The sequence below is a fragment of the Peromyscus maniculatus genome, chromosome 6 (assembly GCF_049852395.1).
Source record: "Peromyscus maniculatus bairdii isolate BWxNUB_F1_BW_parent chromosome 6, HU_Pman_BW_mat_3.1, whole genome shotgun sequence".
In the NCBI taxonomy this organism is placed as follows: domain Eukaryota; kingdom Metazoa; phylum Chordata; class Mammalia; order Rodentia; family Cricetidae; genus Peromyscus; species Peromyscus maniculatus.
In genome coordinates this window covers 76,374,071-76,398,910 of record NC_134857.1, presented here as the reverse complement: position 1 = coordinate 76,398,910, position 24,840 = coordinate 76,374,071, and the positions used below count along the sequence as shown (strand labels likewise).

The window sequence follows — 24,840 nt, the reverse complement described above, 5'->3', positions numbered from 1 at the left end:
ACATCCGCGGCCTGAATAGTCCTCGGCCCACAGGGATTTCCACTGCTCTGGCCTATGAATAATACCCAGTTACACCTTGGTGATTTTCTACAGTGTAAATCCTACAAGCGCTTGGAGAAAGACCACCGACCCAAAGAGCCAAGTTGAAGCAAGATTAAGGTGGGGTTCAAGAGCTCAGCCCTAGACATGGGGAAGATAATTTATTTATAGCTCAGGTTTCCAAATGGGGATTTTGGAAGACAAATAAAGGGCAAAGGGGCGGCGACAGAAACAGACTACAAACATAACACGTTGGTTATGAAAACCTTCTGGAACAAGGCATGGTTACAGGCAGCCGTAACAAGGTGGTCGGAACAAGGTGGTCATAACAACCTCTTGAAACAAAGCATGGGTGTCTTTTCCTGGAACAGGCAGTACAGAAACATTTATAATTAAGGTGACAGGTGGGCCTAGCTCAATCCTCGAGAAAGGGAGATTTAATCATGAACAGGAGTGACCTCGTTTGTCTTTACTATAAAACGGCTTTTAAACCTGTGCTGGGGGAGGCTGGTTTATCAACAGTCCGTGGGGAAGCAATGGCTTGGGGGCATTTGTCAGGTTTTAGGGATCAGATTGAGAGACCGACAGGGTGAGTCCTGATGCACAGAAGGAGAAGAAAGGGAAACACAAAACCTGAAACCAATGCCCGGGAAAACCGAGAGACAGACCAAGTTTAACTGACAAACAAAGCTGGTTCTCGGGAAAGGTAGGTAATCTCCCTCTGTCTCTCTGTCTTTGTCTCTCTGTCTCCCAACACACACACACACACACACACACACACACACACACACACACACACACACGCTCCTAGTCATTCTTAGCTGCATAGTCATTGCATTCTAGACTTAGCTATGAGACTGTGCCTGAAAACCAAACAAAAACAAGCCTGAAGAGAAAAAGTAAGATAAACATGAGAATCAGAAATGAGTGTACAGTCGCTGAAGACTTGCCAATACAAAAAAAGATGATTGAAAATATGTAAACATAACAGTTTCACGGAGAAAAGAAGACAGCTGGAGGGTAAGAAGGAGAAGAAGGAGGAGGAAGAAGAAGAGGAGGAGACAAGAAAAGATGAACACGAAGAAGAAAATTCCCAGGAATTTCCTGCCCCATTCACAACCCCCAGTAGCAGCGTAATATTGGTGGGGGGCTGAACTGAGGTTCAGACGCCATGACTGTGATGGGTAGGGGTAACTGCCACTTGACACATCTGTAATCACCTAGGAGATATGTGTGGGGGTTATTGTGATTGTTGGGATGGCAAGACCAGCCCCCTGTGTGGACAGCAGTCCCTGCCTGGGATCCTGGACTACCTAAGTGAAGGGAGGGAGCTGGGTGGCTGCAGACAGCCATCCCTCTTTGCCTCCTGATTAGGGATTTGATATGACCAGTGGTTTCGAGTCCCCGTCTCTGACTTCCCCACCATGATGGACTGACTGACTGTCCCTTGAACTGAGAGCCGGACTCAACCTTTCTTCCCTTACTTTCTGTTAGCACATGTGATCACAGCAGTAGAAAAGAAACCCAAAGTCCTAACGTCACAAGCCACTAGTGATAGGCTAGTTACAGCCAAAGAGAAGTCAATACATAGCCATCAGAATAGAAATGACATTGTGAAACCATCAAGGACTGGAAGGATCCAGAACAGCTGGATCATCCTATATATTACTGTTGCAAATGCAGGATATTACTGTTGTTCTGTGTTGTTTGGGCTGTTCAAAGAAGAAGTCACCCCAGAATGTAATTTTAGACTCTCTGGCAGCAGGGAGGAACAGCTTTTGAGACCTGAACCTCGAACTTCTGTTTGGAAGCATATTTAGTTGCTGTACACAAAGGTTGTTGAAAGACCCTAACCCTTCAGGCTTACACCCCCAAGCCTCAGGAAAAGAGAAACTTCAAGCACCAGGAAATGAGAAACTAAAATCTAGTTCCAAGAGCAGGCTGACTTAGCCATTGTTCAATCTCCCCTGCAACCATATAACAATGTAAAGAGATTTCTGTTAAGAGATGTGCTCAACTGTGACTGGGATAGTTGCAGGTGTTCCAGGAAGGACCACTGTGACCTTTGTGTAAACTCCACTCCCGCCCTGATACCCCCCTTGAGGTTTCAAGAAGAATGTACCCATTGACGTAACTGTACCCCCTCTGTGATCACTCTGTACCCAGACCATGATCTTGTGAAACGAAATTGTATGGGAATTGTAATCTTATGGCTTTTGTGGGTTTTTCCTTTAAAAGCCCTCATGGGGCTGCAGTAAGATGCGACTCTTGCTCTTAGGAGCAGGGTTTGCCCTTCTATATAGAAGCTTAATAAATTCCTCATGCTGTTGCATCAACTGGACTGGAGTCTGGGTTCTTGGGGCGCCCACTTGAGACCCTAAATTTTGGGGTACAACAGTTGTGTTTGAGGTACAACAAGTTCCTCGTATCAAAGCCCCTTTGATCTATTCTATATGTTCACTGAAGGAAATCATCACAGCCCATAATCTTAGTCCTGATTGTGTACTGTTTGCAGTACCTGATAATCCAAGATGCTCCAAATGTGCCTGGATAGGCTTGTGATCAAAGTCATGCAACAGATGGAAAACCTCCTCAGAAAAACAACTCTATCAACCACAGAAAGAAATTTCTGCTGTGATTTCTTCAAGGTTAGGTAACAAACATGAATACATTCCTTCGATGGATACATTCAACTGTTAGCCAAATGCAGTGGGAACCAACTGTTACATTGTCGTGTTTACCCTAGATACAATGACTCTACTAGATTCGTGCTACATAGTACAGCTTTTCTAGGAAGTAGTCTATTGTTTGAAGGTAACTGTGTCTGTTTACCTTACAGATATCAGCTGTATCTGGCAGGGACCAGCATTGTTGCAGGGTTCACACAAAACCCTGTACACTGAAGTTTATAGCTGCTTGTTTTGTTTTGTTTGAGACAGGGTTTCTCTGTGAAGCAGCCCTGCCTCTCCTGTAGACCTGTCCTGTAGGCTGGCTTCAAACTCACAGAGATCTGCCTGCTTCTGCCTCTGCCGGGACTAAGGGCGGGCACCACCACCAGCTGGCTTGTGTTCTGCTGATCTTCTCCTTGGGCCACGCACTTGAGAGCAGAGCTCTGATGGTTTGTTTGAACGAGATGTCCTGAGTAAGTCTTGGCACTGGAATACTCGGTCCCTGTTAGTGGCTATTTGGGAAAGATTAGGCCGTGTGGCCCTGTTGGAGAAGATGTGTCCCGGGGTGGGCTTGAGGTTCCAAAGCCTCTTTCCTTCTGTGTGCTCTCTCTCCCGCTTGTGGTCTGAGATGTGAGCTCTCAGCTGGTCCTGACACCGGGCCTTCACTCTGCCCTCATGGACCCTAACCCGCCCTGACAAATTCAACCGTTTTATCAGTTGCCTTGGCCAACAATGCTCTGTCACAGCAATAGAGAAGTAACCAAGACAGCCCCCCCCCCCGCCCCCTGCATCATACATGCATACACATGCTTGCTCATACATACACACACACAGTGAGGAATTGTGTCACAACACAGAGTTCAAAATCTGCACTAGGCTAGGTGGAGATCCAGGAGAACTGATGGAATCATTCCCTTCCCAGTTCAAGTTCACAGTGAAAAGACTGATTCCCCAGCTCAAGGACAGTCATCAGGGAGAAGGGGTTCTTCCTTAGTCTTTATTTTACTCAGGTTTCAAGAGTTCGCTGAGGTTTACCTACTGTGGGGAGCATGGTGTGGTTTGCCCAGTCGACTGACTCAGATGGGAGCCGAATCCAGAAATGCTTACCTTAATATCAGCGCATCTTCGAGTCCAGTTAAATAGATAGATAAAATTAACTATCACTGGCCTGGGGATGGTGGCTCATGCCTTTAATCCCAGCACTCTGGAGGTGGAGGCAGGCAGATTCCTGAGTTGGAGACCAGTCTGGGCTACAGAGTGAGTTCCATGTCTCAGAGAAACCCTGTCTCAAAACAACAAAAATTAACTATCACTGATACCTCAGTCACTATGACTATTCAATTTAGCAAAATTTCTTACCTATTAATTCACTTACTATGGTTATCTCAAGGTGCATCCATTTTCTAGCAAACAACATAATTTCATTCTTTATAGGTGTAACTATTAGAGAAAGGTGCAGACAGAAAATTCTAGAACAAGCCCATCTGTGGCAGAGGCGAGAAAGAGAGAGAGAGAGAGAGAGAGAGAGAGAGAGAGAGAGAGAGAGAGAGAGAGATACCTGGAAGAAGTCCTCCGGATGCCAATCTGCAGTATCTGTCCTTGAGGAGAACATTTTCAGAGAAGCACCCGGAAGTAGAATGGGCGCTCACTGATACCACATGGAGGGCAGGCTTGACGAGTTCAAACAGCTGTGGTCTTCAGAGTGACCTGAGGGATCTACCTAGAAAAGTTCCCCTAAGATGCTGGACTGCTAAAACAAAGAGCAGTACTGGAGAGTCGCAACTAGCAGCTGTGGTTTTGGAAGCCTGTGCAGGGTGGTAGGGGTGGGGGGCTGGGGGCTGGAGGTGGGGTGCTCTGGGAACTACCCTGCTTTGTAGCTCGGTCAGCCCAGGAAACTGCTCTTGTCCACAAGAACCAAGGTGCAGGTTCCATTCAGATCGAGGTTCCCCACAAAGGACAGGGAAGAACAGAAGAAAGCCCACCTCTGCAAAGGAACTATCCTAAATCTGGTGCTGACCCCTTCCCAATCTGGAGAAAGAGCATGAACACTTTGGATAGGCTTGCTGATGTGGGCAGCCAAGGACCAGCAAGGATCTGGGTGTTGTAGAGGATTCTGTGACATCATGTACAAACACTTGCAAAGATTTCCTTTGTCTCTCTCCAGACACAAGTTCCCAGAGACACTGATGTTTCCAAAGGACAAGAAAAGCACACTGGCAGGAGTGTCTCAGACAAGAGAGTTTTCAGTGACAGAGCCTGCCCACTTTCTGTCAAGAACACTGTAGAGTTTCCTGGGTGCTCACCAACTATTAGGAAGAGGGGGCGGGTACTGGTCTCATTGTTTATAGCAAAGACCTTATGCGTCAGAGCAAGACCCAAAGAGCAAAGAGGAGAGGTGAGGAACAAAAACGGACAAGGACAGTCAAGATTCTCTTCCCTTTGGACAAGCAGCTTGGCAGCGAACTATCCAAGAGCCAGACTGGCCAGTCTTCTTTGATCTGAGTGACCAGGTCATCACAGAAAACAATTAGCTTTTGGAGGACTCTGAAGTGCCTTATTTCCATCCAGATTATGCTGTATAGTGTCTGTGTGCCTGTGCACTGCGGTCCTCCGCTGCACCCCACCCCCACCCCCAGCTAAGCCTGGGCACTGCGGTCCTCCACTGCACCTCACCCCCCCACCCCCAGCTAAGCCTGGGCACTGAGGTCCTCCGCTGCACCTCTTCCCCCCACCCCCCAGCTAAGCCTGTGCACTGTGGTCCTCCGCTGCACCTCCCCCAGCTAAGCCTGTGCACTGAGGTCCTCCGCTGCCCCTTCCCCAAGCTAAGGCGGGATGACAGCATTGCCCCGGGTCAGCGCTGGAGACAGCTGGGAGAAAGTTTGGTGTGCAGGCAAGTAAACAAGAAAGGAACGCGGTTACAGCTGGGAACACTGACCAGGACCAGGCACCACCCCTGTGGAAGATACATTTGCAGAATGGGCTCAGAGTAGAGCACAGTAGAAACGCCATCACGTGACAATGGCACACCCATCTCTCCACTATTGAAGTAAACATTTGCAGGAGTCAGCAAGTGTGTGTTTGCTTTCACAGCAGTTCTATCCGCTTAAAAACAATTATCTGGAAGAAAGGACAGGGAAGGAAAGGAAGGGTGGGGATCAGGAGGAACCTAGCTGTATTTGAGGCCTTAAGGAATTCAGAGCAGGGCCAGGTGCAAGCCTTTAATGTCCTCACCCTCGGGAGGCCGAGGCAGGTGATCTTGGTGAGTTTGAGGCCAGCCTGGTCTACATGGAAAGTTCTAGGACAACACAGAGAAACCCTGTGTCGGAAGAGGAGGAGGAGGAGAATGACGAGAAGAAATACATCCCGAGGAGGTGCAGACACAGGGCTCAGCAGTTAAGAGCCCCTTCCTCCTCTTGCAGAGTGTTCCCCACTGGCAACCACACCGGACAGCTCACAACAGTCCGGCAACTCCAGTTCCAGCAGTTTGACACGCTCTTCTGACTTCACCCCTTCAGTCCCAGCATCCTGGGTAGGAGGCAGGTGGATGGCTAAGAGTTAGAGACCAGCCTATCTACATAGGGAGTTCCAGGACAGCAAGGGCTACCTAGTCAAACAAAACAAAGCATCCTTCATAAATTTTCTATTTCTTATATATAGTTATATATATTTCTTTTGTAATATAGAAGAAATGGGCGTGGCTGGGCGTGGTGGTGACATGGCCTTCAGTGCCAGCACTCCAGAGGCAGCAGCCAGCAGATGTTTGGGAATCCCAGGCCAGCCAAAGCTATGCAGTGAGAAACTGTCTCAATAAACGAATCAGAAGAGAAAGAAACGCAGAGGACTTCCCTACCTACTCCTGCGGCCCTACTAGGTGCTAGGACCAACCCCGGTAGTTGCCCGAGTACCGTGGAGACCAGGGCCAAGAAGTCACAACAAGAGGACTTCCCTTTAGGTCTAGAATGCTTAGTTTTCACCTTTCAAGTGTCCAAACCCAAACAAGGAGTCAAAGGAAACCACTCTAAATTTGTATCTGGAGATCCCAGAGAATTGACTGGTTCAGACTAGGTCACTGTCAGGCGCGATGTGTCTTGCCTCTATTCTCACTCATTCTGTTCTGTGGTGGAGGCAGAAGCAAATTATCAGCCGGGGTGAGACATTTCCAGGCCTTGTCTAAAAAAACTAAAGTAAATAAATAAAATGGTAGTGGCAGCAGTATTAGGAGTGCGTCCTCCTCCACAATCTAATCCCACCCTGGAGACAGGATATTCCTGCAAACTTTCTTCACGTAGGTTACAAGAGTTTTCTACTGTGGACTCTGGAGGTGGCGGGGGTGGCTGTTTCTTGAGATGTACACGCTTAGCACTTTAGTAATGTAAGGAAGGGTACTAATAAAAGTACCCGTCCCTGGGTGGGCTTGAACCACCAACCTTTCGGTTAACAGCCGAACGCGCTAACCGATTGCGCCACAGAGACGATGCGAAATGCTGTTAGAGCGGCTGGATGGTGAGTGAGGCGGCACCGCGTCGGCGTCACCTTGGGCTGACCGCAGGGCCGAGTTCAGGCCTCATCCGCGGGCGGCGGTGCTGGCCGCTGTGCAGCCGTTGGGGTCGGCCCCGCGCCTGCTTCCCGAGCTCGCACAAACCTTGGGAACCCCAAGCGTCCTGCCCATGCCTTCCGATGCTGGGATCGCGCCGCCACAAGGGGGGTCTCGGGGTCCCATGCTGGTGGGGTCACAGCCCGGGCGCCCAGCAAGACTGAGCGAAGGAGCACACCTACGCTTTAGGGTCCGACCGTTCGCAGCCCCTGGGGCTGCCCATCCCATGTGTGTGCTGGAGCCGCGGCGCCGTCCGTCCGAGCTTGGGCTTGGGAGGTGAGGGAGACCAAAGACCTGGGTTTAGGTCCTGAGCCGGGGAGTTGGCACCAAGAAATGAACTGTCCAACCACCAGATGAGTTTCACACAAGCCGCCGGCCCAAATAGCTCCATCTTTATTTATACATCAAAAACAGGCACGTTTGTCCACACTAACAAACAAGTTTTCCCATCCTCCAACGTTAACCTCCGCCAGAAACAAATAGGTCAAATATGTTTTCTCCCAACTTTAACATCAAAACATCTTTAAACCAAAACAACACATCATTTTGTTAGCTTGGTCAAATCCCGAGCCAGGTGCACCCTGTCTTTACAAAACTAAAAGGTGATAAACGTAGGCACACAATTTCAAGAATAGCAATATCGTTCAAAACATATTTGCAGAAACAGGGGTGGTCTGCCCCTGATCCTGTCAGCACTGAATCAGAACAGCTCTCGGGGTCTGGAGTGACAGCCGGCATGCCCAGACGAGAAACCTGAGAAGCATCAGCTCCTAAAGAAGTTTAGGGGAAATATGTGAGAAAAAATGGGGTTTCCAGGAATGATCACATCTGTCCCGTGCGTGATTGACGACAAAGTGACACTAAAACCGCGGAGAGAATCATCAATCATTATAAGAGAGAAGAGAGGTCCCAGCAGTGTTCTCCGGTGTCTCAGAGTCCACTGGTCCTTGCCAAGTGAGACTGTCCCCGTGGGCTTTGCCTCATCTGGAGACCCACTGGACAAGCACTCAGGTACTGGTCTGAAACTAGGTGTGTGGAGACGGGTGGGGGGGGGGCAGGTGTTGGTTGATTCAAAGCAATTTACACAGCTATTTGTTCAAGAGATGAACGTTTGCAGTGTTATTAAAAAATGTTCTTTGCAAAACATGAGTGAATTATTACAATTTAATAATTTTTAAATTTATTTATTTTGAGACAATATCTAATCATGTAGCTCTGGCTGACCTGGAGCTCGCTCTGTAGACCAGGCTGACCTGAAACTCACAGAGATCTGCCTCCTTTCTGCCTCCCGAGTGTGGGGATTAAAGGTATATGCCTCCACACCATTAAAGGTACATGCCTCTACACCAGGATTATAGTCAATTTTTTAAAAGTGGTTATTACTAAGTGACTATTGAAAATAAGACTGCCTGTCTAATCTGACATATGGTATTTTAACACAGGCAAGTATGGTCTAGTGATGAACCAGTCTGCCTCCATTTTTAACTTAAAAGCTGTTGAAAGGACACCAGCCCCCTCCAGCATATGGCTATGGCCTTGCCCTTCTCCCCCATCCCCTCTGCCTTGCTAAAAACCTTTAGATTATATTTCTAAAGCCAGCCACCAAGGTCTAGCCCCTTATTCGGCCACTTCCTCCTCCTGACGCTGACTACCAAGGTCCAGCTATCAAAGTATTAAGTCCGGCAATCAAAAGCTTCCTTTGGCTCACTTAACATGCCCAATTAAAATCAAACACCTCATCCTAACATGGGGGTTCCCCTTTTACCTTTATAAGCCGCCATTTGCCTATGGGCCATGTCTGTCTCCTCTATCCAGAGACAGTCTTTGTCCCTGCAGGACAAATATCCCTTCCTCCTCTCCCTTGCCCCTTTTCTCTCCTCTCTGTGGTGATGTATTGTGTACGCTAATAAAATTTACCTGAAGATCAGAAAACATGACAAACCACTAGATTAAGCATAGAGGCCAGGCAGTGGAGGCACACACCTTTAATCCTAGCACTCGGGAGGCAGAGATCCATCTGGATCTCTGTGACTTCGAAATCACCCTGTGCTACATGAGATTGACTAGGTCTAGGAGAGAAACAGGCAGGCAGTGGTGGCACACACCTTTAATCCCAGTACTTGCGATCTCATGCCCTTGCTTGGGAAGCACACCTGGCTTTAATCCCAGGAAGTGACAGCCGTGCGCAGAAAGGCATGTAAGGTGTGAGGAGACAGGAATCTCTCCAAACCCTGGTCCCACAGCAGGCTGGGCAGGACACGGGAAATCTTTCGACTATATCTCTCCCTTGTTCCCTCCCCCTTTTCAAAGGCAAATAAATCTCCTTTGTGCTGAGAAATTGATCTTGGGGGTGGTCCTCAGCTGAAACTGATCTCTTAAGTCGTCTTATACTAAAGACAAACTAGGCTTGTTCTTGTTTATGATCAAGCCTCATTTTCTCAAGGATGGATTATGCCTTAACTACAAATGGTTCTGTACTGCCTGTTCCAGGGAATGGCAAAAGCCTTTGTTTCGAAAGGTTGTTATGACTACCCTGCCTATTTTGTCCACCAAATCTCCCATTTGGAAACCCCCAGAACTATAAAAACCCTTTCTTCCTCATGTCCAATGCTGACATCTCGAAGCCCACGTTAGGGGGAGGCAGCCCATGTACATGATTTAAAAAGCTTACTTAAATTAATTGTGTGTGTGTGTGTGTGTGTGTGTGTGTGTTTCTTTTCTTTTGGTTTTTCAGACAGGGTTTCTCTGTGTAGCTTTGCACCTTTCCTGGAACTTACTCCGTAGCCCAAGCTGACCTCGAACTCACAGGGATCCGGCTGGCTCTACCTCCCGAGTGCTGGGATTAAAGGTATGCACCACCACTGCCCAGCGAATTGTGTTTTAATTAATTTGGCCATGATAATTTAGGTCAGTGGTCTCTTTCCTTACATTTTTGGGATTTACACTTGCTGAAATGTTTTATGTAAACCTTTAAACATAATTGCTTGCATTTAACTTTGCTTTTTAAAAATACATTTGCTGTAAGAAACACAAAACCCAAAGGTACACAAATGTATATACATGTGTATGTATGATGAAAATATGAAGGTTCCCCCACATCCCAACCCCTCCTCTGCTGACCCACTTCCATATATTATAGGAAGTAGTGGAGGGTCTCTGTGGCTGCTAGGTGACCGAGGAAGGCAGGAACTTCCAAATCGTGCTCTTGGTGTTCCGGGGAGGTGGGGAAAGGCGGACAAGACAGTAACACTAACACCAGTTATTGGAGAAATGTCACAAGGACAGGAAGGGGTGGCAATCGGAGACGGATGATGGAGGCTGGAAAGACTTCCCAGCTCTGGGTCGAGGGGACTTAATCTCATTTTTGCAGTGCAGGTGAAATGCAGTAAAACTGGATGGTAGTCTCTATTCCACAGCCCAGGAAATATTAGACAGGAAACAGGTCTGCTGAATTGGTTCCATGGTGTAATGGTGAGCACTCTGGACTCTGAATCCAGCGATCCGAGTTCAAATCTCGGTGGGACCTTTATGTTTACCTAGGGAGGAAAGTTTTCTTTCATTTAAAAGAGGAGATCCTGATCCTGAGTCTGTGTAAGAGGAAAGGCAGAGAGAGGGGGAAGTTGACCACACACAACAGGGCGACCTGGCCTGGGGCTCTGGGTGACCCCAAGGTCACCAAATCACCAGGTCCCTCAACCTTGCACAGGTGAGCTGTAACAGGACACACGGCCATAGCTGCACTTGGGTTTCCTGGGAGCAAGTTTTGCTTTGGAGCAGAGGCGGCGGCTGCCTTTCTGCAGTCGGTCTGTTTGGTCCTGGATCTTGGTTTTCGGGTAGGGCTGGGTGAAGAGCTGACCATGCTGCGCCATGGTCTCTGGAACGGAACTCGCAGTCATGAGGTGGCCTTCGTCATAAATGCCTCCTAACTTGGCCAAGGCTCAGGGAGGATCTCTGTTTAGAGGTCGCCTTGGGGCAGAATCCTTGCTGGCTCCCCTGGCATGGCCTAGGGAGGGGGCCTACAAGCTCCAAGTTCCCTCGGCAGGCGGGTCTGACAGCCTTGTATGGAGACCGAGAACCAAGGAAAGACAGTAGTTACCAGAGATGAGATAAATACCAAACAACGCGACGGCTGCACTCCTGGATAATGGCATTCCTTAGGGGACTGCGGTTTTCACAACAAGCTTTGGACACATAAACCTGAGAGAAAAGAATGTATAATAAATACAAATTCATTCCTTTGTGTGGATATAAGCATTTGAAATTAATCTTCCCAGTCACTTATGGTGATATTTTATTTGTGCTGAAATGTGATTTTATTTGTATGTTAATAAAGTTGCCTGGGGGTCAGAGCTAATAGCTCATAGCAGAAGCCGGGCAGTGGTGGCACACACCTTTAATCCTGATCACATGATGTTGGGATCAGAATGGCTCTGACCTCTCTAAGATTGCCCCCACCTCCCCTGTTCTGAGTGAGCTGAGGTCAGGCTGTTCTGCAGATGTTTTGCTGTTTGGTATATCTCGTGGTTTGGCAGCTGTGGCTTCCTGGGGCATGCTGACCGTTCCTTGACCCTGGGTGCTTGATAAACAATTTTGTTTGTTTCCTCCTGAAAGGGTATATAAGATGGGGAAGAAAGAATAAAGAGAGTCCTGATGCTTGCAACGTGACTGGTGTGTGCTGTGTTCATCCAGACTTCCCTCGACAGGTTTCGGGCCCAATTGCTGTGCAGGTGCGGCAACATGACAGGCAGATCTCTGTGTGGTCAAGGATACAGCCAGCTTGGAGACACACGCCTTTAATCTCAATACCAACCATAGAGACCTGGAGGTCTGTATAGACAGGCAGTGATGAGGTCATGTGGTTGGGTTTACAATCAATGAGAAGGCAGAACAGAAAGTCAATAAAAAGACAGACACACAGGAAGTAGGCCTCTTTCTCAGGGGAAGGACGGCAGCAAAGGGTAAGAAGGCGGTCTTGGTCTCAGCTCTTAGCTATTGCTCTGACCTCTTGGGTTTTAACTCTGCATTTGGCTCTGTGTTTCTTATTTAATAAACCATTCAGAATTACATCTACAGTCACTGATATCACTGATTTGGATTCTGGGTGTTGCATCTTAGGGATGATGAGTTTGGGACACACTAGCCCGAAACATGGCACTTTGGTCCATTAATCATGTTAAGCAGAAGCTAGAAGGACACTCACTCTTCCTCCACATCTGCCCTCTTCCAAGCAGGCGCCAAGACCCTCATGGGAGGGGTGCTGTTGTTAGCAGTTCCCGGGAGGTTAACACCTTCCCTGATGGAGGGACTCATGAAGAGACAGGATTTAAAGGGGAAGCAGAACAACATGTGTTCTAAGTGGAAGTGAAGACAGGATGTTAAAAGGAGACGAAGTGACACATTGTATCCTGCAAGAAGTTCAAGGAATGAACAACTCAATAGCTTCAGGAAGTCCCTGAAACTGACCAGATTCACTAGGGCCCGCCCTCACAAGCATGCACACACGCTACAGGGACTGCAGAGAGACTCTCCGACCTCCTGAGCTGCCTGGGAAGCTCACCTGTTGAGCTGCCCGCGGGCCGTGCAATGCACTCCAGGTTCCCAGCTTTTGAGAGCTGGCAGCCTCGCTACATGGGCTTCTGGGTGGTAGCTGTCTTTGGAGTTGTTTCTGCTTCTGTAAGTGACCCCAGTGAAATTCGCGGCTTCACCTAAGGCTTGGGTGGTATCCATACTTGGTTTTACTCTTTCTTCCCTGCCTGAGATGAGTAGGTTTGCTCTGTGGAGTGAGTAGAAGTCCATGTCTCCCTGCGTCACACCGCAGGGGCCTGAAGACAGGAAGACAGAGGAGGGAGCGGCTGGCTGAGTTTTCCCGAGTATGCGTGGTGTGTCACAGACCTCTGGCCCTGTCATACTTCTTCCCCGCTGTCTCGGTGTCATCAGAACGCCCGTCTGAGTCCCCTGGCTCCCCTGAGCTGGCGGCCCTTCTGCTGTGATCATGTCAGCAGCCGTTAATACCGTCGTTTGTGGTAACAGCTCTAGCCAAGAGCCAAGTGAAGGGACCCGTACTGGCACAAGACACCCCAGGACCAAGTTCTCAGCACAAAGGAGATGTATTTGCCCCAGAAGGACAGAGGGCAGGGAATAAGAGACAAAGATGGGGGGGGGGGAGGGTTGGCCCAGGTTCAATTCTCAGCACCCGTACGGCATCTCACAACTGTCTGGGACTCCAGTTCCAGAGGATCCTCACATCAGGCATACATGCAGACAAAACACCAATGCACACAAACAAACAAATTTAAAAGAGACAAAGACAGGAGATAGAGGACAAGGAGGAAAGGGAAGGGAGGAGGGAGAGGGGGAGCAGTATCCAGAGAGCAGAGAGACCTGCTGGGGACTTGGGTTCTGGGGTTCTCCCAGCCCAAGAATGATTGCTGCAGAGAGGCCAAGCCTCACAGGGCCTGCCACATGGTGAAGTCCTGAAGGTGTCACCTAAATACCATCAGTTTATCATCTCTTGTCTCTGAAGTGTACCTTAAGTAGGAATGTTCCCATTCAGCGAGTCCACACAGTATGCGAGGTATCAGCTGCTACAGAGGACTATGTGTGCATCCCCAAGGATGGCGCCAGGGAAGTCGAGTGCCTGGGCTAAGGCACAGAGGTTTTATAGATCTTAGGCAATGGGTGATGACATGTCAGCCAGGAGCTAGGACTGTGCCCAAATAAGGTCAAAAGCTAAGCTGCTGGGTGGGCACTTAGATGGGCTGGCCATGGTGGGTTCCATCCACTACCAGAAATTCGGAACTGGGCTTTGGGGGCCATTCCTTTGTTCAGGGTTTTCTCAGTGTGGGTGGGGTTGGGTAAGTAGGGCGACAGAGTTTCCCAGTTTGTACAGGGGTGAGCAGGGGCCCCAACAGAATAATAGTCTGTGTCATGTCAGCATGCTTCTTTACATGTGAGAGGAACAAGGAAAGACAGGCCCTTAGAAAACACCTGCACAGGCAGAGAGATATCAAAGACTAAGAGAATTAAGGAGACGCACGAAAGAAGAGGAAGCTCGATGCGGTTGGCAAATCCAGGGAGGAACATCCCCAAAGAGCAGTCACCGAGATGCATGGAGAGGTGAGTGTGGATCTTCGCAGAGAACAGGGATCTCCACAGGATGGCAGCAGTGATGTCGGAAAGAGGGCAGAGGCAGAAGTCAAGGATAAGGAAGAGGAAGGGGACGGTCAGAAGGGGCAGGTGTCGGTGGGGAGACAGGAAGCCGCGGCACCACCACACAGGCAGGGGAGGCCCAGAACAGTAAAGCCAGAGGACAGAGATGGGGGGAGAGGGACAGTCGGGACAGAGCAGATGTACCTGGTTCCTGACAGCCTGCCCCCATTGTGTTCTCAGCCATCAGGTGCTCATGATCCTAAGTAGTGGGAGAGCGGGATCTGCAGTGGAGAGGATCAGAGTCCTGTTACAGGCATGGATTGGGAGTCCAGAGAGCATCCTCTGGGATTCCAGGTCATTGTGGACCAGAAAAGAAGAACTGTAGCAGAATCCCATGGTTAGTAGTAAGCATTAAAGAGAATTTCATTAAAAACACTTCCAAGTGGTTGGTAGAGCTGGGAAAGGGTCATGTGAATCTTTCCCGTATGTGATTTACGTAGTATACCATCTTTATGTCTGTACATTCCACACTTTCTCAAGATCTTTCTTCACATGCATCCCTGTGCTGTGGGGCCTTCCAGTCTTCCAGCCACTGGCTTCTTTGACGTCTTCATCCTGATTCCTCTCTCCACCTCCCTCCCTTGCCATAGTCTGTTCTGGAACCAATGATCACCAGCCTGGGCTCTGCAAAGGCGGGGTGGGCAGCAGAGCCAAAGAGTGGGGAGCAGACACCAAGAGAAAGGATAAGACACCCAGAGTCAGACCCAGGAAATGGGGGACAGGGACCCCCAAGGCCCAGAGGGCAGGAGACAGGAAACCAGCAAAAGAGCTTGAAAGGACCTACGTGTTTAGGAAGTTGGCCTGAGAATATTAGGAGTCCAGGGCCATCCTTGATGGGTACAACAAACAGCCTGTGCTCCTTGAAACCTGTCTAAAGGAAAAATAAATAAGAGGGCTGGAGAGTTGGGCACATAATTAAGAGGGTTTGTTGCTCGCAGAGGACCTGGGTTTGCAGAGGAAATGGGGGATCAAAACCTTCTGGAACTCCATTGGAGTTTGAGATCTGACCTCTTTGGACACTAAAGTACACATACCTACACGCAAGAAAAACAAATAAAAGAAGTAAATCTAAAAAGGAAAAAAAAATTAGGAGCTGGCTACACAGGCAGTTGAAAATATAGTTACAGGCGAAGAAACTACAGTTAAATACTTAAACCAACCGTAATGAAGCAAAACGTCCTTCTTTTGTACCGAAGTTAACAGGGGAGAGCGCGAACGCAGTCCCCCACTACCATAAATTATGCAGTCGAGTTTCCCGCATTTGGGGAAACCGCAGGGGTCAACACACCCCAAAGTGCAATGGGTGAGCCTCGCCCTGGGAAAACCACCTGCTTGATCATGGTGTCTCCCCTGCCAGGTAAGTATGCTCGCCTCCCCAACACACACCGCTCAGCCACACCGGACCTGCGCTCTCAACACACGGTCACTTCGCCGCCAGCGATCGCGGGCCTCCCCGGACCCGCGCCCGATTCCTGCGCTCCGCTGCCACCCGCCCACCCGCGCTCCCTCCCACGCCGCGCGCCAAATCCCTCGCGTTTCCGCAGCGGGTGCGGACCGGCAGACCCTGCGCGCCCCTCATCTGCATAGACCACGCCCACACCCTTGACATCAAGGCGAAAGTTCCTGCTCTTCCACTTTGTCCCCAGCCAACAAATGTACCCGCCACCTGGGAGGTGGCGTTGTCACCCTGTCACGCCCCCTTTTGGTACCTAATCTGCATAGGCCACGCCCATCTTTGACCCAGGGGCGCTGCCATGCTCCTCCCCTTCACTCCTTGGGTTTGTTGAACTTTCCTGCTTGCGGAGAGCTGGAGTGTGGAAGACCCAGAGACAAATCATCTTGAATTATCTTAAACCCCTAAATAGCCACCTACCTGCCACACGCCGTGTGATCCTGTAGAGAAGTGGTTCTCTACGTGTGGGTCCCGACCCCGTTATGGGTCACAGGGTTTGCTAAGACCATGGGAAAACACAGCTATTTATAACTCAAAATTGCAGTTATGAAGTAGCAGCGAAAATAACGTCGCGGTTGGGGCTCACTACAACGTGAGGAGCTGTATTAAGGAGCGGAAGCATTAGGGAGGTTGAGAACCACGGCTGTACCACTATTACGATCTCCTTAACAAGAGTGTTGGCAAAACCCACAGCACATTGAATGAAACCATTTTGAACTATGGCACACTAGGTAAGAAATTTCTCGGGAAGGGTGCGTGGCGTGCACCTTTAAACTCAGCACCCAGAGGCAGGCAGATTCCCCCGTTTTCCATAGGGAGTTACAAACTGGCAATTTGGTTTCTGTTTTAAAACAACAACAAAAAAAAAGCAAGCGATCCAAAAGTCTATTGTACTAACAAAAGTACAAACACAAATTGGGGGTCTAGGGGGGTGCCGGGCACCAATCAGGGAGTCCTACCTGCAGATCATGTTTCTATTATTTAAGCAAGTGAAATCAGGGGAGAGGCAGGTTTCATTTTCAATACAGAGGAAGTGGCAGGACTCCTCTGATGCCCGCTGTGCAGGGAAATACCATCACTTGCCTACCACCACCCATGAGGTGCAGAGAGGACATAAGCAGCTTATTCCTAAAGTGCAAAGGTGTTGCCTAAAAATGCATCGAATGGAGGGGCGGCTCCTACACTTGTCAGCAACGTGTATTTATTTCATTGCAACCAGAAATAGAATCTTTGGAACTCACGTAGAGGCCCTTAAAACCTTCCTATAAGACAGTGAGAAGCCCTGTGATTACTGCATTCACCAATGGACGGCCAACATGGGAGTCACATACGACACTCTTGGTCAGTCTTCTGATTTGGCGCTACCCAGCAGTGAACTATAACTGTGGGTGGTAGAGGTACTGCACGCTTGTTCTTACGATCATTTTGTTTCTGTCGGTAATAGAAGAGTGTGTGTGATTAAAACGTTAATAACACGAGAAAGCAGTAATCGGCGATTCACTTCAACCATCTTTACTCTGTGTTTAGTAAATCGGAAAGTCGGGGGAGATTGAGAATGTGGTCCCCCATCAGCAATGGCGAATCTTATGAGTCTTCCTGGTGTCCAGCTGTGGACTTGGGTCCCTTTCCCTTTGCTTGGCTGTTTCTGTTTGGTTTCTCCGTGGTTCCAGCTGCTTTGCAGCTGTGCCTTGGGTGAGACTGAGCTAAGTGGGCTTCCGTAGGACCTACTTGGTTCTGAGACCCTGGACCCATCAACCTGTGGAGAGGTAGATGAGGAATGCTGGGCAGAAACGCTCACCAGCGGCTCCCCCATGGATGCTGCGCAGAAACGCTCACCAGCGGCTCCCTCGCGCCTGCATCTTGGTTTCCATGCCACTCTCCGCAGGGAAGCAAACATGGGATCAGGATCATTCTCAACAAGTGCTGAAAGGAAGTCAGGCTTTGTAGAGCCAGTAGAAGCAGAGGGGGAAATCACTGGAACTGTCAAGGTCTTCTTCTCCCTGAACAAGCAGCATGGCGGAAATCCAAGAGGTCTCTCTGGCCAGTCTTCCTTGGGCACCGCAGAAAGCAACTGCGGTTGTTGGGGGGCTTTGAGGTGCCGGGAAGTCTCTGTTCAGAACCTGCGGCATTACGGTCCGCGGGCGGGTGGCTGAGCAGCCTCTGCACTTTGAGTGATGTGGCGTTTTCCTCCGGGTTGCGCATCCCATGCTGACTCCTTAAGACACAGGACGTTCTAAAGAGAGTGAACTAACTCCGCCTGGCTTCCAGCCTTCGCGGGTGTCGCCCCCTCTGCCACATTCCTGTAACCCTGACGAACGCGTTGCTTCACCAAGCTGGACTTCGGTGGTGTCCGTACTGAGGTCTGGTAAACTTCAAACTTTGCAGAGCCATGAGTTTGAACTGCTTTAGCATTTCCCTCCGAATGAGCCGAAACTTCAAGGTCATGGCAGGTAGACGTAGAAGGCATTTAGTAGGCCATTCCTCAAAACTCCTTGAGGGGCAAACCTGGCCCAGATTGACGCTTGCGAGGACTTGGGCCTTTTTACTCAACGCTGGGAGGTACAGAAGACATTGTATTTACAAAGTAGTAGAGATGGTGGGTTACATTTCTGTCAGTCGGTGAGAACAGAGATGGACGGGTGGATTCTTTTACCTTTTTTTATTTTGTTGTCAGAGACCACCCTTAAGAGAGCATTGGTGGTTCAGTGGTAGAATTCTCGCCTCCCACGCGGGAGACCCGGGTTCGATTCCCGGCCAATGCACGGTGGTGGCAGTCTTTTTCTTCCTTTTTGGTCTATCACCAGCGTGTTTTCTTGGTACCAGCAAAGCGTCTAGGACCAAATACTTGAGTAACGGTAAAGACACCTCTCTTTGCCGGGCTGTGATTTATCACAGCCTAACAAGTAGCAGGAAACCAGTGTTTCCTCTTCAACACTGGAGAACCCAGTTATGAGGAAGCGTTGGTTTGCACTGCTATTTTTCAGCAGAAATTCATTGAGACGCATGGCTTCTCGTACCTCTTACCTCTCTTTTCTCAATGTGCTGTTAATGCGTTGGTAGTTCAATGACAGAATTCTCGCCTCCCACCCGGGGGACCCGCGTTTGATTCCCGGCCAGTGCAGTCTGGCTTTCTTCCCCTCCTGCAGGGTTCTTTTTGTTTCCTATTTGTTTTTTCGGTGCGAGCAGAGAATCCCCAAGTCTATCTTTTCAGACTGGTTTTGGCTGGAAATGTTAACAGCGAACTTGACTAGCGTCGGCTCAAGCACGTTAGCACCTGTCTTCCAGGTATCAAGGGGTCCAGGTACACACTTACAAATATCGAATACCGCTACCACAGCTGTTCCATGATTTCCAAGCTCTTCCTGTTTCCATTCAGACACCCTGAGCCTGAGGTTTTTATTCTCATGGCAGAAGACGGCTTCACACCGGAATTCCAGGCAGGAAAAAGAGGAGAGGGCGGGCGGGCAGAAGGTATTCAAACGTTTTTGTTCAGGGAAGAGTGCCGTCCCCAGAGGCTTCCGCCTGTCTGCTTTAGACTGTAACTGAGTTACCTGGTAACGCCTGGCTGGAAGATACAGGGAAGGGGTGGCTATCAGGCTTGTGGGGGTTAAACCCGGCACACGCCTTTAATTCCAGCATTCCGGAGTCAGAGGCAGGAGGATTTCTGAGAGTTCGATGTCAGCCTAATTTACATAGCGCGCTCCAGGCCAGCCAGAGCTAAATAGTGAAGCCCTGTCTCAAAAAACAACCAAAAAGGTCTTTATCCCTAGGGATCCTGTCCTGAGGTTTCGGTATCACTGAACTGCAGCTTCTGGGTAAGAAGTTTTGAGTAAGGGGGTTCCAGTGTCTCACCAGCGCAAAAATCCTTTTGTGTGAGGACAACAGCTTACTTCATTTAATGCTCTCTCCAAGATTAAGTTTCATAAAGAATTTTTCTAATAAGGAGCTAGAAAGAGAGAGACGGCTCGGACTAAGAGCTCCCCCGAAGAATCCAGGTTTGACTCGGAGCAACCACGTAAGAACGCTCTTCCGATCTCCACTGTTCCCTGTGGGTCCGCGGGCGTCCTAAACAGAGGCAGGCGAGGCCATCAAACACAACTCTTACAAACTCTTACCAATTATTTTTCTCCAGACTTGGTTTTAAAAGCTTCAGACCACTGGGAAGCTGCCAAGACCTGAGGAGGATGGGACGCACGCAGCGGACTTGGGGGGACCCTCAGTGGCTCCGGTGAGACTTTAAACAAGTCTTGGAGGTTTTCTGTACCCAAATTTCTGCATTTTGAAGCAGGCTAGAAATGCTTTCTTTACAGATTGTCCCCCAAAATTAAATGGCTCCTTGCATTTACTTTCTGTGACAAAATATCGGGGAAGAACAGCTTAAAGAAGGTAGGGTGTAATTTGGCTCGGAGTTTGAGGTTACAGAGCTTTGCGGTGGGAAGACACTGTATCGGGGCGTGGCAGCCGGTCACACTACAGCTTCAAAGAGAGTGAGAGCTTTCTTCTTTGTAGTCAATACGGGGCCCTTTTCTGGCTTTCCTGGGTACCAGCCACAGATGTGGTGCAAAGACATACATGCCGTTGAGACATTCATACACATACATTAAAAAAAAAAATTAAAAAAGAACCTGTCCACAACACTGGTCCCATCCATCACCTGTATCAGCCCTTCAAAAACTGCAGCTTCTTTTTGTGTTATGGATAGAGCAGTATATATTTAAAAATTCGTGCACATGAACTAGGCTCTCTATATAGAATATATTATAATACAATTATAGTAACTACATTACACATATAATGAATTCTAAAAAAGCCATTTCTAGATCAAAGTATTTGCTTATTTTTATGTCTGGTAACACCTGCTGAATTGTCCTGAGAAGAAGAGAAACAAGTCATATTCCTTAAAAAAAAAAAATTATGTGTATAGAAACTGTGTTGGGATGTAATACATGGGAGAAGAATAGGTAAATTAAAAAACTCATGTGGAGGCCTGCACACACAGGCATGTGCATGCTTGTTGCCTGTAAACCAGACCCTTTGGAGCAGACGGTTGTGAGCTGAATGCTGGGCCGCTCTACAGAGCAGCAAGCACATTTGACCTCTGACACGTCCCCCGGGCCCTGGTTGTCGTTCTTGTTTTGAGAAGAGAGCAATTGGAGTTGCTGTGATTCGATGAGGAGAGTCGGCCTGAGAGGGCTGCCCCCACTGACCTCTCCCGGACAGCCCACAGCTCTGCTGTTGGATCTTGGTGTCCTAGGGGAGGATTCTTGTGTTTGTGGACCTGAAGTGTGTGTGGCCAAACCTCCGAGGGTTCGAGAGGGAGGTCACGTATCACTTTGGTCTCCCTGACAGGTGAAAGCACCTAATCCTAGCCACTAGACCACCAGGGAAGGGCAGCATAGGATAGACTGAAAGCAAAGGCTAGACCCTGAAGACCAGGAGATGCCAAGTGTGGTTAGATTCACCCCCAGCACCCAAAGCCTCTGGTCCACATGCTGGCACCTCTCACTCTCCGGGGTCCCTTGAATCTCTGGGCTCTGGGGCCAGGCCACAAGGAAACTCACCTGGGCTCCATTCTAGTCTAGCCTTGTGGGTTTTTTGTTGCTGTTGTTGTTTATTTATTTATTTTTTGTTTTGGTTTGGTTTTTCAAGACAGGGTTTCTCTGTGTAGCCCTGGCTGTCCTGGAATTTACACTGTTGACCAGACTGGCCTTGAACTCAGGGATCCTCCTGCCTGAGTGCAGGGATTAAAGTCATGTGCCACCATACTTGCTTTGCTGATATTTCTGGACAAATTTTTTAATATCGAACTCTAAGTAAAATCTGATATCTAACTAATTTTGAGGATTTCTAAAGGGTCCATAAACTATCTAAAAAATGTGTTCTATTTTCAACAGGCTTGTGGCACGCATCTTTAATCCCAGCACTGGGGAGGCAGAGGCAGGAGGATCTCAATGTGTTTCAGGCCAGCTTGAGTTACACACTGTCTCAAACAAACAAACAAGCAAAAAAAAGGTACTCTTTTTCTTTATAAAAATAGTCACTAAATAATGCTTACATAGTGTATTTGATTTACGTAGGAAGTGGTGTCAGATAAGAAACGGTGTGTGGGCTTGTGGTAGGTTAAACCTCGAGCCTGCACGGGACCTTGGACTCACCTTCAGCACAGAAGACAAGTGGCATTTTACTGTCTTTGAGTAAATAACGTGCATACAGACTCATGTTATTGACAAGGTTCTGTGAAACTGTTGTGATATCCCCAGAAACCCACTACGACTTGGTATAACACAGTCACAGTTGTTATCTTCAAATAAGTGTGTGACATAGAAATCATCAAATTTCCTTGTTAGTGGGTTTGTCGTGGTAACTGGTTCTCACCAGATCTTTAACCATGGCCCTGCCAAGTCCCTTTTCCACAGAGTTCATTGATTCAGTCAGTGGCTTTCCCAAGCACCTGTCAACCTAAACTGTTTCTTCTTCTAAGGAGTTCATGGAATGGATGGGATCCTGGATGAGCACACCAAAGCCCAGTGTGGACAGAACTGGTTGTGTCTGTCAGTAATCCCAGTGCACAGGCGGTCGGCTCGCGGTCGGCTCAGGTGGGAAGACGGGAGCTGGAAGCTAGATCATGCTACAAAGCTTGATTTTATGTGTTTCCCTAGCTCCAAACCAAACAATTCAGATCAGAGATAAACAAAATCAGAGACTTTACCAATCATAAAGGACGAACTAGGTAGTTTCCACTCTGAACAATCAAACATAACTTTTTGTTTTGTTTCTCATGATCACTTTATAATTTATATATATATATGTATACACACACACACACACACACACACACACACACACACACATATATATATATATATAATTTTATAACTTTCCTCTCCCTGCAAAGTGCAAAACTGCCTTCATTCTGCCAGGATTATAAATAAGTGAGGGAATCAAAGAATTTTAAATTAAACCTTAACGAACACAGTTCGTTATCTTTAACACTCCAAGGCTGCCTGGAGACCGTTCTTGCACTATGCACACATTACTATTCTGAGATATAATATTGATTTTTCTCTATGTGTTTTATGAGGCCTTGGATACATATAGTCTATGGCTCTCCAGTGAGTGATTTGAGTACCTTTGGATGGTATCTGCTTTTAAAAAAACAAAAATTTTCAGTTACGATAAGGAAATTGGAATGGAATCAATGGCCAGCTCTCAGAAATCAGTGTCTAAAGGTCAGAGCGAAGCCTTCTGCCTTGGCTGGCACGGATGGATTTCAGGGAAATGTGACCTAGTTTGAGTGGTTTATAACCCTAAACATCTCTAACTCTTATTTTGTTCAATAAATACGCATGGTGCTTGTTTGTTTGTTTGTTTTTGCAGAAAAAAAGCTTAGGCCAAACGAAGCACACATATGTGTATGAAGAAATACACGAAGGTCCCTCCAGATCTTTCTATCGCAGCCTTACATTCGTATGTTAGAGGTGGGTGGTGGAAACATCCTAGGTACCAGTGGTCCAAGGAAGAAGAGGGGAGGTCCCAGATCACACCCTTCCATCTCTGAGCCTCCTTGGAGGAGGAGGAATAGAATGAGAGGAAAGAAATAAACCCCTTCGCTCTGGAAATTTCATCTCAGGTCAGAGTAGTTTAAACGAAGGGAGAGCACGTTGCTTTTGACGGGGGCTCTTGTTTGGTTTTAAGACCACAGGAGACTTGACTTTAGTTTCTCATTTCCTGAGGCACAGATAAAATACACAAAACAAGTAAGAAAATGGATAAACAATCTCTCTTACACATCCAAGAGGATGATACAGAGGAGCAGCATCTGTAGGTTCCATGGTGTAATGGTTAGCACTCTGGACTCTGAATCCAGCGATCCGAGTTCAAATCTCGGTGGGACCTTATCTCCCGCAGAGGGAGATCTCCTTTTCTTTCAGGTCATTCCGGTGCTCATGCAAGATTTGAGTCCAGCTGCCCCTTCGCTCTGCCGGTCCCCAAAGACCTGAAAGTTCTGAGTTCTCTCCAGTGAGCTGGGGCAGGGTGGCCCCAAAGTCTCTGTTCACTCGCGGAGGTTGGCTGGTTCCCCGAGTCGGCGTTTTGGTGCAGGCTGCAGCCCTGGGTTTTGCTGATGGTTTGGGTTGTGTTGGGTCGGGGTTTCCACAACAGCGGACTCAGCTGCGTCCCTCAGGTTGCGCTCGGAACGAGGTTCGAGCGTGGCCTGAGATTTGCTCTCGTGGCTCCGGGACTGGGAGGGTGAGGTTGCTTGGCAGAGCGCTGGCAGAAACTCCTGTTGTCCTGGCGGGTCTGCAGAAGCTCGCGTGGAAAACCGGAAACCCGGTAACTGTGGTTCAACGACTGCAGGAGCGGGCTGAGATTCCAAAGCAGGAATCAGAACCGAAGGAACGCAGGCAGCCTGGCTCCAGAAGCCGGGCTCAGAAGCACCGGGAGAGAACCGCAAACTGTTTAAAAAATAAAAAAAAAATGAAAAATCAGAAATGGGAATCGTTTAAACAGACTGAATGTAAAACCAAATGACAAGTTAAAAACTGTCCCAGTCCCCTCTGGTCCTTCTGCCTACTCAATATTATTGATCTCAACAGCTGCTCTCCCAACATTTTCATTTCAAACAACATTCTTTCTGGATCTGTGTTCTCAATAAGCCTTCCTCTCACTTGTCCCACATTCATTCCGTACCCACGCCACCCCCGGGCCGCTCAGTTAAACAAACAAACAAACACATTTGACAAATACAAAGAACACCCTATAACCACAACCTAGAATTTACTGTGGCTACCTTGACATCTTTTTCGTCCAATCTGTCTTTAAACGTAACGATTGGCTTCGGTCATCAGTTTGGCTGGATTATTAGGTACCTAGGGCTT

General features: G+C 48.4%; 5 non-coding genes across 5 annotated transcripts; 3 read left to right on the top strand and 2 right to left on the bottom strand.

Annotated features, from left to right (window-relative positions):
* Positions 1-7,107: 7,107 nt before the first annotated feature.
* Trnan-guu (transfer RNA asparagine (anticodon GUU)) lies at positions 7,108-7,181 on the bottom strand. The gene has a single exon. It is a non-coding gene; the product is annotated as a tRNA-Asn (tRNA).
* A 3,575-nt stretch (positions 7,182-10,756) lies between these two features.
* Trnaq-cug (transfer RNA glutamine (anticodon CUG)) lies at positions 10,757-10,828 on the top strand. The gene has a single exon. It is a non-coding gene; the product is annotated as a tRNA-Gln (tRNA).
* A 4,883-nt stretch (positions 10,829-15,711) lies between these two features.
* LOC121830642 (U1 spliceosomal RNA) lies at positions 15,712-15,876 on the bottom strand. The gene has a single exon (XR_006073859.1). It is a non-coding gene; the product is annotated as a U1 spliceosomal RNA (small nuclear RNA).
* Positions 15,877-18,655: 2,779 nt separating this feature from the next.
* Positions 18,656-18,726, top strand: Trnag-ccc (transfer RNA glycine (anticodon CCC)). The gene has a single exon. It is a non-coding gene; the product is annotated as a tRNA-Gly (tRNA).
* Positions 18,727-23,788: 5,062 nt separating this feature from the next.
* Trnaq-cug (transfer RNA glutamine (anticodon CUG)) lies at positions 23,789-23,860 on the top strand. The gene has a single exon. It is a non-coding gene; the product is annotated as a tRNA-Gln (tRNA).
* The last annotated feature ends 980 nt before the right edge of the window (positions 23,861-24,840 follow it).